This window comes from Tursiops truncatus, chromosome 1, assembly GCF_011762595.2.
Source record: "Tursiops truncatus isolate mTurTru1 chromosome 1, mTurTru1.mat.Y, whole genome shotgun sequence".
Lineage (NCBI taxonomy): Eukaryota > Metazoa > Chordata > Mammalia > Artiodactyla > Delphinidae > Tursiops > Tursiops truncatus.
Window position 1 is genome coordinate 30614533 of NC_047034.1, and position 13651 is coordinate 30628183.

At 37.1% G+C, this 13651-nt stretch overlaps 1 protein-coding gene and 1 pseudogene across 1 annotated transcript in view; one reads left to right on the top strand and one right to left on the bottom strand.

Moving 5' to 3' along the window:
- The first annotated feature begins 333 nt into the window (after window positions 1–333).
- Window positions 334–3877, top strand: LOC117309431 (centrosomal protein of 78 kDa-like; annotated as a pseudogene).
- LOC101334311 (uncharacterized) overlaps window positions 2948–13651 on the bottom strand; it is a 70335-nt gene continuing 59631 nt past the window's right edge. The window contains exon 3 of the mRNA XM_033856035.2: window positions 2948–3218. The gene's annotated coding sequence lies outside the window, so the exon portion shown is untranslated. The remainder of the gene's footprint in view (window positions 3219–13651) is intronic.

Below are 13651 nucleotides of genomic sequence, written 5' to 3' on the forward strand. Positions count from 1 at the left end.
TCAAGAAAGCACTTTTTGTGCATATACTATATATACAGTAGCATAAAAGACATAATGAGACTCTCCTGGCAATGAATTAGGAAAGTGAATCATTTAAATAAATTTAAGATATTGGAAAACTTCTAAGAATGTAATGAAAGATAAAATTATATACTATAAGAATTACATCAGGTAATGTGCATGAAAGCAGGGCATAATCTAAAAAGTTCTATCTAAATATACTTTATCAGAGGTTGAGCGTAGGGAGGAATTTTTCAAAGTGCATCCACTGGATTGGCGGACACTCATTCAATAAATGGTGAGCACCTGCTTATATAAGGCAAAAGGGGCATCATGAACATAACAGCCTTTCTGAGAAGTACTGGAGTTGAGCTTATAGGGGGCTTTAAGTGCATAGGTGATGAGCGGAAGGGGAAGAGTGCACGGGAGTGAACATTTTGAAGGAGCCAAAGAAAACATTGGTGATCGTACATTTAATAAATTGGGTTTGGTATGATTTAGGACTTTTAAACGTAAGCATTAGATATTTTGCTCGCTAAAGTTAATTCTTAACATCCAGCAGAGTTGTAATATGTTTTGTTCAGATCAGATTCTATAATTTACTTTCTAATTTAAGGGAAACTTAAAGCAGGTAATTTTCTAATGTGGAATGAGGCTCCGTTATGAATTGAACCAGTTAGAAATGTGATCTTTTGTGAAAGATCGTTAATAAAACGATAACTTTGGTTTATTTATATACCACCTAAGCGTTATATAGGAAACTTTGTTGGGTGCCTGGGGGTTTTGGTTATTATGTGATATGGTCTCTGTCTTTACTGGTGGAGAGTTAGCTTAATTACAGATTAATTACATTTTGAGTGTTTTAGTTTTGTTCCTTGAAACTAGGCAAGACTACTTTTGATGACAATGAGAAAAAATCATGTCAGACATTTTCCGTCTTCTTTTATAGCTGGAACATGAAAATGCCCAGTTAAGAAATATAAATTTCTCTTTGTCTGAAGCCCTTCATGTCCACTCATTGACAAGCATGATCCTGGATGATGAAGGTGTTTTGGGCAGCATTGAGAATTCTTTTCAGAAGAATTCTTTTCAGAAGAATTTCTTGGATCTCCTTAAATATGCTGGGTTAGTTCATTTCTCTTCATGGCGTTCTTCTCTTTCCAACTATAATGGTAGTTTGCTGAGGAACTGGAGCAATTTTCATCACTTACGTGGCCTTATTTAGCCAAATTTAGTGTAATTATAGGTAATATAGTTGACGTTTTAAAAGGAGGAATTAAATTTTTTAAGAAATGCAAATGGGGAGCCTGCTTTGGTAGAGTGGGGAGCCTATTATAAAAGAGTAACCTGTAGACAGAGTAATTAGTAGGTACAGTTTTTTGTACAGACTAAATTGAAGGCAGTTTTCATTGAAAATATTCGGGAATGGATAAGAATTTTCCTATCTTTCATTTACTTTGCTTGTTTGATAAGTTTGAATTAAAGTTATTTTTGTCTTAGACATAAAAATTATTATTAATCTGCAGGGAAGATATAGGTCAGTGGTTCTCAACCGTGAGCAATTTTGCTGAAAGAGGGGAGTGGAGATTGATAGTTGATGGAGTGGTGTTTTGTCAGTGAATGAGTTGGTGTTGGGAAAGGAAGGAACAAACACATTCTTGGAAACTGGAGGAAAGGTGGTAAAGAAGTGTGGGAATGGAGGTGTGACTGGCAGTGGACGGGGTGCATGGTACATGTTGAAGCTGCTAGTGAGACAGTGGGATGTCTCCTAGAGGATGAATCTGGAAAGGGCTGAGAATTTGGGGGAGAGAGAGGCTTGTAGTCTGGAGTAGGATGTTGGCTTTTAAGATTTTAGAAGTATTTCATGATTGTAGGTCTGGGGAAATCTAAACTGCTCTTCTGTAATTATAATAACCTTTGTCTTTTCTCCTTTCCTCCTCTGGTCCAGGCTTGGGCAGCTGGCCACAATGGCTGGTATAGATCAGTCAGATTTTCATTTACTAGGTCGTCCCCAGATGAATTCTACTGTTAGTAGCCCACCTAAAGAAGAAAAGAAGGCACTTGAAGAAGAAAAATCAGAATCAAAGCAGAGTGCCCCAGGACCAACGCAAAATCTCCAAGTAAGTGGAGAGGACAGCACTTAAGGATTCTAAGAGTGATTAGCAAAAAGGAAATGACCAAGTGAGAGAGAAAATAATAATGGTCAGTCTCTAATAGTTCACATGCTCGGGAGCTAGAAGACTCTGGAGTCCTCTCCAAATCTGAGATTAGTAAATGTAGACCCGTTTCATGATACTGTATTGTTGTACATAAGAAAACTGGAAGTTCTTTAGAAAATGTATGAGTTAAAGCAAACTCTCCTTAATGAAGAAAGAAAACATTACAGAAAATATCCCAAATTTTAAATTGTATAAATGTCTGTTCTATTCATATTTTATCTAGGTTTCTATTTGTATGCAGTCAGCTTAACAATGAAGGAACACTAATGGAGGTACACGTACTGATACAATTTTTAAAGTAAGTAATCTTGACATAGCTGATACGTAAGATATTACAGTGACTCACCTGGTCATGGGAATGGGAGGGGAAACCTGTCAGCTTTTCCTCCAGCCTCACTTGGAGCCCCCTTCGCCCAGCTCAGCCAATCTCAGACTGGTCTTGGGAACTGACAGTCTGGTCACAAACTATATTATATACTGTTTACATGTGCCTGGAGGATAGCAAAGAAATTAATTTTCTTACAGAGTAGGGTTTTATTTTTAGTGAGGGAAAGGAAATGGATAATAACTACCCCAGTCACCAAAGTCTGAAAATGTAGCGGACATAGCCTTGGATATAGCTAGGCTAAGCTGAGAATCACTTGGCAGGATATAATTAGAGAAAAACTGGCTCTGAAATCTTCTGAATAATCAATTGACTGTGTTAATAATAAGATCACAGAGTAACATTGAAGTTTTGAACTCTACTTTTTAATGGTTGGCTTTGTTCATCACCGAATTTTTGTCTTGTCTTTTGTTTTTCCCTCCAGTTTCAGAAAATTACAGGTGATGCTGGGATTCCTTTGCCTGTCGACTCCTTCCATGTCCCAGTCTCTACTCAGGAGGCCTTAGAAACTTCTAAAGACAACCTGGGGGTCGCAGTCACAGAGCAGCGGCAGGAGTCTTTTGAAGATTTCATTGCTAGAACGTATTCTCCTTCAGCAGACGTCATTTCTGGAACTGGAAGTCAAAGAAAAGAAGAGGAATTACTTAGAAATAGCAGGTCTTCTTCAGAGAAAATGACCAGAGCATAATATACCAAAAACTACTCTGCTAAGAAACAACCTGGGAAGGACCTGCATTCTTGCTCTGACTCACCTGTAAAGCAGAAAAGCAAAGGAATTGGGCAAAATAATTCTTTGCTTAATGAACCAATTAGAAGTGAGTCTTCGAAAAAACACATTTCTGTTAAGAAAGAGAGTACAATAGTGACTGTTTCTTCAAAGACAACTAAAAGTAAACTCAGTCTACTAGAACATTCTGAAAGTGATACTCTTGGATCTGATTGTGAATTTCCAGAAAGCATCCATATTCCATCACGCCTAACATAGGTCTAAATCTTTTAAAATCTTTTAAAATTATGTTTTTGCCTTCAAATTTTAATAAATTACTTATGTTTTTATTATAGCATATGGTGTTTTAAAATACTTGACTGGAAGCCATTAGAGAAAGATTTGTCTATACTTTTTTATTATAATGGAAGTTTTGGTGTATTTTTCCTTGTGACAGTTTGCACCATTCATTCAGCTAGTGTTTACTGAGGGCTTCATATGTACAGTCCTTTTCTGGGTGCTATTGCTTTCAGCAGTGAACAAAATAAAGCTTTTACTCTCCTGGAACTAACACTCTGTGGTGGGAGAAAACATAAACAACAAAACAGGGTAAGGGGTAAAAAGAGATGGGAATAATAAATGGAATAGTTTTACCATTTGGTTAACTGTCAAACTATTATAAATCGTATGGCCAGAAGCCATTGACATATTTTAATTCACAATAACCAGAGAGCATCAAACAATTTACCAAGGCGCTTAACCGTGTTTATGGATTACAGCAACACTATGAGGTAGGGAACTATTACCATCCCCACTTATAGATGAGGAGTCTGAGGAGACATTTTGTGAGTTGCCCAGAATTACACAGCTGTAAGTAAGTGGGAAGCTGGGATGTGACCAGAACCCATGCTCTTTTTTTTTATGTATGGACTTTATTATGTTTCATTTGTTTCTGATTTATGTGATTTTTTTAAAGATTTTTTTTGATGTCGACTATTTTTAAAGTCTTTATGGAATTTGTTACAGTATTGCTTCTGTTTTATGTTTTGGTTTTTTGGCCACAAGGCATGTGGGATCTTAGCTCCCCAACCAGGGATCGAACCCTCACCCCCTCCATTGGAAGGCAAAGTCTTAACCACCGGACCACTAGGGAAGTCCCCCTTCTGTGGTGATTTTTATGGCAGTTTTTAAAATTTTATTTTTTATTGACGTATAGTAGAATTACAGTGTTGTGGTAATTACTGCTGCACAGAAAAGTGACTCAGTTATACATTTATATACATTCTTTTTCATATTCTTTTCCATTATGGTTTATCACAGGATATTGAATATAGTTCCCTGTGCTATACAGTAGGACCTTTTTGGGTTTTTTTAAATACATCCACTTTTTAAAAAAATAAATGTATTTATTTTATTTTTGGCTGTGTTGGGTCTTCATTGCTACACGCGGGCTTTCTGTAGTTGCGGTGAGCGGGGGCTACTCTTCTATGCGGTGTGCAGGCTTCTCATTGTGGTGGCTTCTCGTTGCAGAGCACAGGCTCTAGGTGCATGGAGTTCAGTAGTTGTGGCACACAGGCTTCAGTAGTTGTGACTTGCAGGCTCTAGAGCGCAGGCTCAGTAGTTGTGGCAAAATAGTCAATAATTTAATACTGAATGGAGAATTAAGGACTCTAGAGCTAACCTTTGGAGAAAAGTAAGAACCGAAAAGATAAGATTTGGAACACTCATTATTCCTGTTTTCATATAACAGGGTTTCTTGTCATCCAACTATTCGTTATCTACATCCTAAGGTGTCTATAGATTCCAGCCCTTCTAAGTCAGCAAATTGCTCATCCTGTTTCAGCAAATTGCTCACTGATGGATTCATAACATAAACATAATACCGTATAATAGAAATAAAATTCAACTTTAAAGTGAAATTCTGAATTTTAAAGATATAATATCATGAAGCCATTGTAAATAATACCAGAGATCTGCTTGGTTAAACATACAAAGCCATTGATAAATGAGGATGTGTAGTTAACAATTTAAAAAGATACAATAGAAGTAAAAGAAAAAACAATTGAGTATCAAATAATTAAGAGAAGGCCTTGGAAAATAGTTGAATTTTTACCAGAATTAGCCTGTTTGAGCTGCTAACATTGAACATGCAGTGAAGGACAGTTTACTGTCCCATACCAGTTTTGCTGAAATAATCACTCAAAACAAAATGTAATTCTTTTTTTTAATTGTGGCACTTGTGCGTAATTAAAATTTAACCTAAATTTTACTGGCTATAAGAGAAAATATACTGGATTCGTTTATATAATAACATATTTTGACATAAATTTCAAATGAAAATTATTTTCAAACGTATTTTCAATTACTCTTCAGTCACTATTTACAGATGATTTTAAGTATATGGATTTTTTTTTTCATGTACAAATCATCCTTGAAAAATAAGGATTCTTTTACTTGAGTAGGACGTATCTTAATCCGGAGATCAGATCTAGGTCCAATAGACAAAATTTTAAAACTTAAAATTTTCTAATAGTAAAAGGCACTTAAAAGGTTAAAACCTCCTAACAGACCAGCATTCCGACTATAGAATCAGCCGATTTATGGGTAGTGAACATTTTGTTATCAAAATACTCACCCACAGCTGAGTGAGCCTATAGCATGGATACATGGTAGATTTCTGTACCAGAAATTGGATGAGCTTGTGTGTGGATCTTCTTCCAAATGCTAAGATTTCAAGGGCTTAACTGAGACCAGAACAGCATTTTCCAAAGTTGCTAGAAACAGAGAGTCCTTTAAAATGTTCCACTGACAAAGGGTTGTAGAGCCAAATAAAGTTGAAAAACACTTCAGACCAAACTCTACTTAACAGTGAAATTCATAGCTCATTCCACATCTCAAAAGTCCTGCAGTCACGAAACATGTTTAAATTTACTGAACCCAGGATTTCTCAAGTTTATTTTACTACAAAATCCTTTTTCTTACTTTTTTTTTCTTTTTTGTTGACTTCACAGTCACTAATGTCCCATGGGAGCATAGGTGATCTTCAAAATATTTAACAAACTTCAAGTGAAGGCACTAAACAATCAGAAGGCTGTCTGACTAATTAGACTGACCCTAAAACTAGTGTTCTTTGGATCACTATTTAGAGGAAAAATCTGGTTTAAAACTGAGATTTTAATTGATAATCTAATGCCATCAATCTGCAAAGTTGCCTTAATTAGTAGGGTTTTTTTCTTCTTTTTTTTTGGTTACAGTTGCTGGACTTAAAATGTAGCTGATATAATGTAAATCATTTCAAAAAGGTCAAATGTATGATGTCACATGTTCTCTAGCATCAAATCCATTTCACTAAGTCTAAAATAATCTCTTTCAAGAGACACAATATTTTTTTAACCCTGGAAGGTTCGGTTCTAACCTTAAAATAACTTAAAGACACTTTTCAAAACTAAACTAAAAATTAAAAAAGTAAATAATAAGTAGAAAAAGGCAAGAGCTAAAGTAAGAGACATTTTCACTGGCCATTAAAAAAATTCTCTTCTTAAATCTGATTTTTAAAAATTAATAGAAAAGACTGGCAATTAACTTATTTTCCCTGGTGACTACTGCCTGTTTGGGGTGATACAAACATTCACCTAGATAACTGTGATTTAGGAGTAATAAGAATTATATTTTTGGTCTCTGTCCCAGTTTCTGCCACAGAGTTTCTAAAACCCTTGGGATTTCCTAAGTGATGAGATGATAATGGTGTCTTTTGTTATGTTAACAAGGTGATCTTTGGAAAGCACCTAAGGATGGGAGCAGGCAGCCTGTGGAGCCAACCTTGTGATTAGAGGTTGGAACTTTCAGTCCCACCCCCTTGCCCTCAGGGCAGGGAAGAGCCACTCAAGATTGAGCTCAATCGCCCATGGCCAATGAGTTATTCAGTCACACGTGTGTACTGAAGCCTCCATAAACCCCCAAGGACAGGGTTCAGGGAGCCTCCCAGTTGGTGAGCACATGGAGATTTGGGGAGAGTGGGCTCCATGTTTTCTCCCCATACCTCGTCCTATACATGTTCTCTATCTGGCTGTTGCTTTTATCATTTTATAATACACCGGTTAATCTAGTTAATAGAATATTTCTGTGAGTTCTATGAGTCACTTGGACAAATTAATTAAAGCTAAGAAGGGGGTCGTTGGAGCCTCTGATCTGTGGTACAAGGGTCAGAAGCACAGATAACAACATATACTTGGTGACTGGCACCTGAAGTGTGTGTGTGCATTCCTGCTGGACTGAGCCCTTAACATGTGAGATCTGATGCTATCTACAGGTAGATAGTGCCAGAATTGAGTTGAATTATAGGACACCCAGCCGTTTGAGCACTGCTACGCTCTCTCATTGGAAATGGGGTGCTCAGGACCACTTAATGCTTTCCAGGCTCTGGCTTCTGTGAATTCATGACAACAGTAACCTCTGAAACATACACATGTACCTTTGCCACAAAAAACTTCTGATAGACACATAAGGAATTAATAAAAGTTGCTAAGAAAGGGGGTAAGGGACCTAACATTGGTTGGATGAGGGGGAAAAATATTCCAGAAGGAATTACTACTACTACCTATCTTTTGATAGTATGTGATTTTTAAATACGTGATCTCATTAGATTTTCCAAATACAAATAAACAAGATAATTATCATTTTTAAAAAAAAAGGCTGAAGAAAATGTAGTTTTATATACTTCAGGAAAAAGAAAATCGAGGGAGGATTTGATTATAGTGTTCAGTAGGCCAAGAAATGTGAATAAATAAAGAATTACTATAAAGGGGCCAGAAAAATGATTTAGGAGACAAGACTTTAGGAGACACTTTCTGATAAGCAGAGCAGTAACTCTTCCCATTTCCTTTGTTTTTGGCCACGAATCGTTAAAGGCTCCTGTGAGAGGGCTACAAGGGGACTAGTGTCCACATCAAGTGGATAGCTTAGATCCTGACACCAACTACTGGAAATTATCCAGGGCCCAGGAAAGAAGTACTGGTAAGCTGCAGTTGCCAGCACGGTGCTTGGTAGATGTAAATATTTGTGGGTCCGCTAAATTAATGGTAAGACTATAATTCATAATATCTTGCACACAAACTAGATTGGTAAGTTTTCAGTGGATGACTTTATTACCATTCCGAACTCAGTTAGATGGAACAGTACTCCTCAATGATTGAGAAATCAATCTTCCTCAAACTTCATGTATCACCATCTGCAAACATTGCTCTCTGTCACAGATTACCTGCCTTCAGCTATGGATGACACAGTGAGATGCATTTCATTCTCCTCTTCCTGGACACACAGAACAATGACCTTTTCTCACCTCCCTTGGAGCCAGGCAGAGGTCAAGTTTTTGCATTCTTGTTGAAAGGGTATGGGTCTACCACTTTCAGGCCTGGCCAGGAGATATTATGCATGATTGCCCATGTTCCCTTCTGCTGTAGTTTAGGTAGTCATGCATTTAAGACAACACCTCAAGGTGGAGGGGGCATGGGTTCCTGATTCACTACTTGAAAGCAATCTGCTAAGAATGAACCACCTAATTCACACTGGTCTCTGACAAGAGAAATAAACATTTATTAAGTTAAGACACTTGGCTTTCAGGAGTGTTTGTTAGACTACCTAGCATCAATTACCTTGAGTAATTCATTGCTAAACTGGTACACTGGTAATAACCATGGACTAGTGATGAGTCTACTTAATTCCAATCCTCTCCATTTCTCATTGCTGATTTACTCTATACTCACCAGAAATTATTTTTCATAGGACTTCTTGATGACCATGTCAGTCTAGAATTATCCATAGTACCTCTATGTCTATCTCTTCCTCCAATTCAACTTCCCAGTAGGGGACCTGGCATTACCCCTCTGTGTAGATACAACCATGGAGGATCAGGTCCTAACGAGATCGTATCTAGAAGGGCCCTGTTCTGCAAGGTTAATGGTTTATTTTGCTATACCTTGGATTCATATGTTGGTTTAAAATAAAAAGTGACATGATTTTTGAAGGTTGAAGCTGAGTGGCTGAACCAAATTTCTATAATCAAGTTAACATATATTTTCCCCCTGAGTCTGTACTAGGTCATTTCTTAAAAATTATTTTTTCTATCCTATGAATCTGTATGTTTACATGAGCATTAGCTATTATTCCCAACGTCTATGTTATGGACGGAAAATAGGGTTCTTCTCGTGTCCCAACTCAAATCAAACAGTAAAGCATTGTTTACATTATACAAGGTTTACATTGCACAGGACTGTTTATATTCTACAAGGATCCTGAGGTCATGTCTAGACCCAATGGGAAAAAATGTCATAATAGATTAGTAAGGACTGTAATGAAGATGGAAGGGGAAAGTGGTGGCATATGTGCTAGGCATTTATTTCCCCAACTGAGGTCATTTCCTTGTCATGTACAGTAAAAAATCACAATGCTACTGTAGTTGCTCATGTGCTGCAATCCACTGCCCACCCATCCACCCATCTAACATTTCTGAGGACTTAATCTGTGCCAAGGACTCTACGCTCTGCCTGAAAGGCAAGTGAAAAATACAACCCAGGTCTTTCCTGAAGGAGCACATAAAGGAAGACTGATCTCTGAATAGTAAGTAACACAAGATAATGGCTGAATGGGTGGTGTCTTTTATCGTGTACTTGCAGGATAGAAAGCAGAGAGAAAAATAGCTCCAAAGAGTTGGACAGTTATATTATCATTGATTTTTGAGTGACCACCAATTAAAGGGCATGCTTAGCAGCTAGAAATGAGGACCTCATTAGATGACTACAAGAGCCAGACACTTTCAAAACTTTCCCCTAAACTCTCAGTTCCATTTTCATTTCATGAAGAGACAGCTTGGGAAGTCAGAGGTCACGCTCTTGTATGTCCACAACAGGGATGATTTAAGGCACCGGTAAGCTCCTGCTGAGCTGCCACCTAAGGTCATACGACTGTGAATCATGGCGGGATATAATGACTTGGGCAACATTCTTTCCTGCAAATACGTACAAGATGGATGGTGAATAGTATTGAAGTATAATATATGGTGCCGATCATGAATTTAAATTCCCTCAGAAATGGAGGAGAAACAATTAGCAAAGGGCATTCTTGACTTCGTTGAGCAGCAATGCCTCTCTGACTCCTGAGACACTCATTTTCAGCAGTCAGGCCACAAGATGTGTCTTCAATTTCTGCAAAATCTAGTTCTAGCTAGATTTTGGGAACTAATGGGAACATGATCTTAATGGATGTCTCATGTTTCTCATGCAGTGTGGCTGTGGAATTTTATGGGATGGAGTCAACAAAAAAGACAGGTCCTTTTTTACAGCATTCTTTATATCTGTTCAATCTTGTCACTACCATTGTGTCCTACTAAAAGGACATTTCAGGGACTGTGTGAGGCCTGGTACAGTGCGTTTTTATAGTCAGAGTGGGTCAGCGGATGGAGAATCACATGAGAGAAAACAAGAGGATGAGGTGCTATTCCCGGCTCCGGCTTCACCTCAGAGAATGACCTTGGCAGAAGCACTTAACCTCACTTTGAATCTTTGAACCTCAGTTTTCTCATCTGTGAAATGAGGAAAGAACATCTGCCCCTTTGCTCCCTCTCAGGATTGTTGGAGGATTAAACAGATCAGGGCTATAACCTGAAGTACGGTGAACTCATGAGGAAAAAAATTAGACATCACTTAACTGTATAATATTCTTTTTAATCATTACTAATTTCCAAAGGTGAAGAAAACCTTGTTAAAAAAATATGTAAGCTGACTGTTTTTCTGGAAACAAAATAAAGGCTCAACTAGCAACCCTGCATTAAAAAAGAGAACCTGAAATTCACATTCCAAATCTACTTCGAGACAGAAAGACCCCCAAATTCCTTCCAGTTTCCTAAGATTTTTCCACTATAATTTTTTTTCGTTATTGTCTTCTTCATAAAACGTTAGTTATATTTTGGGGTTTTGCTATTGCATAGTTTAGCATATATAAGGAAATCGTCTTTCCAATTCACTAATAAAAAAGGGAGTACAGGAGAGAAGAAGGAAGAGAGGGAAGGAGGAAGGAATAAACAGAGAACAAACCCACGTGGCTAAAAGAAACTGACCTGAGAAGACAAAACAATTCATAATTTAAAATACTATATAATACAAATGAAGTTAAAGATGTGTTTGCCCAGAAGAGGACTGACTTGAAGTAAACTGATATGATTTTCTGGATAACACCCTGTATTTCCCTGCTTTAGTGAAACAGTCAGTCATAGAAGAGCTCTATCTACAGGGAAATTATGAAAGAAATAATCTTCATTTCTCCATGATTCTTTAAAACCAAATTGGACTTTATTCCTTCTTATTTCTCTCTCAAACTCCACTCCTCGACATAGAAAATAGCATTCTGGAATGACTTAGAATTAGAGATCAGTCAATATTTCATGATTTTAAGGTTCTTCATTATGAAAAATGTGAATTTGGGCCCAATAATCCTAATCCTAGCTTTTCCTTTAGTTCTATAGTTCTATCAGGCCATGTTGTTAGAGCACTGTTTACACTTATTGCCAATAGTCTCTGGATTGGAGGTCAAACTGTTACTTACCTTCTTCAGCATACCCTTCAATGATTAAATGCCCCCAAGGACTTTTAAGAATCATTTTCATCTTGTAAATATTTTTTAATTGACATCTTAACTTTATAGTTGCTTCCCCTGTGAGGGAAAGAGACTAGGGTGATGGAGGGTTTTTGCTTCTTACTTTCTATTTTTTCAAGGACTTATTACTTTTTAAATTAAAATCAAGGAACCAGCACAAGAATGCTAGTAAGGTATAAGTGAGATGTAATGCTTGGTGTGCATAAGGGTTCAATAGTCCACTGCGAGAGTGCAGCCTTTTGAACAACCTCAGTGATAAGTGGGAACCACTTGTCCAAGACTATTTTATTTAAGATGCAATACTCATTTCTATCCCCTTCAATACATTTTAAGTACCCCAAGCTAGAATAATGGGGCTACAGGTGCAAGAAGAATATTATACCAAACAGGGGCAATATAAAAAAACATTACAATCAAATTTTCCTTATTAAAAATATGTCAAAAACCTAAATACAATATTATTCCACAGAGTTTTAAGGTATATTAAAAACATTGTGATAGGATGTTTCAAAAATTATGGTACAATCCCCTTCTGACACCCTCATTCCTGAGTCACCACTTCAGCAGGACTGGGTTTGGCATACTCAACCCACATGATGAGACAAAAGCAAAAGAGCTTGATGGCTCAGTTGCCGAGGACTAGCCCACTAGGTTCTGAAGACAAGTGGACCAGGTGCTCCCACTGTCCATGCCAACCACCAAACCTGTGAGTGAGGCTGTCTCAGACCAGCTCTCACTCAGCTGATCCATCAGTTGACTAAAACTGCATGAAGGAGCCCAGATAAAACCAAAAGTAAAACACTACCCAGATGAATCCAGTCCCAAATGGCCAAGTAATTGCTATTTTAAGCCACTAAGTTTTTTGTTGTTGTTGTTTTGTTTTTTATATCTTTATTGGAGTATAATTTCTTTACAATGGTGTGTTAGTTTCTGCTTTATAACAAAGTGAATCAGTTATACATATACATATGTTCCCATATCTCTTCCCTCTTGTGTCTCCCTCCCTCCCACCCTCCCTATCCCACCCCTCTAGGTGGTCACAAAGCACCAAGCTGATCTCCCTAAGCCACTAAGTTTTGAGGTGGTTTGTAATACAGCAAAAGCTAATCTATACTATAATACAATTTGGTCAAGTGGGTTTATCCTTGAGAATGCAAGGTTGGTTCAGTATCAGCCAGTCAAATCATGTGATTCACTGTATTAGTTACATAAAAGGAGAAAATCATATCATCATTCTTTTTAGATAGAAGAGATAAAAAGCATCCCATGAGGTTCAAAATCTATTGGGTAGGGTAAATTTTATAAAACTAGATCCAAATAATAACTATCTTTCCTTGATAAAGGCTATATACCAAAAATACATGGCACATGTATATACTAACAAAAATTATTATACTACTAATTTTTTTAAAAAATTAGCATTTCCTTTAAGGAGAGAATTGAGATAAAGATTTCTAACATTACTGGTCTATTGGAACCAACCTTTTTGGAGCTGTGTATTGAGAGAAATAGAAAGAGAGAGAAGGTTTAGAAGAATATAGATAAAAATGTCATATTTATAGATTGTTTTGATTATGTATTTCATTGGAAACAAAGGGAAATCAATAAGCTATTAAATCTAAGAAAAGAGCTCAACATAGGGGCTGGAAAAAAATTAATACACCAAAATCAATTGTGTTCCTCCATAGCATCAAT